This window comes from Myotis brandtii, unplaced genomic scaffold (assembly GCF_000412655.1).
Source record: "Myotis brandtii unplaced genomic scaffold, ASM41265v1 scaffold463, whole genome shotgun sequence".
NCBI lineage: Eukaryota > Metazoa > Chordata > Mammalia > Chiroptera > Vespertilionidae > Myotis > Myotis brandtii.
In genome coordinates, this window is record NW_005367694.1 from 224099 (window position 1) to 225811 (window position 1713).

Sequence of the window (1713 nt, forward strand, 5' to 3'; positions counted from 1 at the left end):
AGAGCGCCCGGGAGGCACCGGGCGCCGTTAGCGCCCTGGCATCGCTGTTTTGTTGTTGGGTCACGAGTGTGCCTCTGCACGCAGGCGCCGCCGCCGCCGGGGAGTTGTGTGCAGAGCTGACTTTTGGAGGCTGAGTTGCAGGCGGAGGGCGCATCCCGGAGATGGCAGGGCAGGGAGAGAGGAGGAGGAGGGGGTGGGGGAAGAGGTGCAGATTTGCACGGCTGGCCTCAGTGGGAGGCACGGAAATGCAAGCAGAGCAAGCCGGCGTGAAAGCCCCTGGGGCTTGGCACCCCAAAGGACGACCCCCAGCTCAACTCCTGCCCCCCTTGCCCACGGGCTACCCTTCTTCCTCTTCCTTCAGCCACCCCATCCTATTACCTACGGGGCCGAGCGAAATTCAAAGCATTTTTAATATATTTTTTTTTCTGCTGCAAGTCTTTTCTTTTTGGGTGGGGACGATCCTCCCAGACCCCCCCATGTGCGGACCTACCATCAGGAGGAAGCATTTGGGGGCTCAGGAAGAAATTAGCACGGCTCCATACCTGTGCGAACTGCATAACTTTTAAACTCCTGGACTCAAAAGATATGGACATACACACACAGTCACACGCACAAACATGCAGGAAATACAGCCAGACCAGCGCCTTTTCAGATCCGAGCTGACCGGAAGATGTTGCCTTTCATTCATTCATTCTGACCGCGCCTGTGGAGTCCTTTGCTTTGCTAAGCCATGAGCCCTGGAACAGAAGTTGAACATTTCTTAAAGGTCCCTGCGCTCGCCAACAGGAGGAAATAGAGGCTCAGGAGTGAAATACCGAGAGAATTGGATCTGGCGCCTCCTAACACAGCTGGCAAACAGGCGGAGGGTAAGCCTTTATTGGCCATTTATAAGAGAAAAGTCTGCGGAAAGATGCAAGGCTCTCTGGGATGTGGCACAGGGAGCTCCGGGGCCCCCTTGATTAATCCTATAAGGCTTCTTGGCGGAGGTATGGGCACCCTCTATACATATATGGAGTGCCATTAGACCTGGGGATGCTTCCCTGTCCACATACCTGGTTCGCTGTGACCACCCCCAAAACTGAAATCCTAAATGAACAGTCAGGTCAACTTTGGTTGTGAGAAAAGCTGGCCCTAAACCAGGGGTCCTCAAACTACGGCCCGCGGGGCCACATGCAAATACAAATATTGTATTTGTTTCCGTTTTGTTTTTTTACTTCAAAATAAGATATGTGCAGTGTGCATAGGAATTTGTTCATAGTTTGTTTTTTTAAACTATAGTCCGGCCCTCCAACGGTCTGAGGGACAGTGAACTGGCCCCCTGTTTAAAAAGTTTGAGGACCCCTGCCCTAAACAGTCCTCTAGGCCACGTAGGCCTGATCTTGGGAGTAAATATCACAATTAGATGACATGGGGCTGGGAAAGAAGTAAAGGGGCTTTATAGATGTTTATAGCAGGCGTGGTAAAAATACTTGCCATTCTTTTAATATTGCATCTTTTCTGCCATTAACCTTGTGTGAGAGCTAGAGCAAGTCATTTTGCAGAAAGAGAAACTGAAGCTCGGGGAAGTTATGATTCTGGAGATTGCTCTGCCCTCCTGTCATCCCCATGTCAACAGAGCAATCAGACAGACATGTGGAGAGGAAGTGGCTTCCCTCATCGGAGATTGGATGTGAACCATCAGCTCCTATTGGTCACCCTAAGAGACAGCTTCCC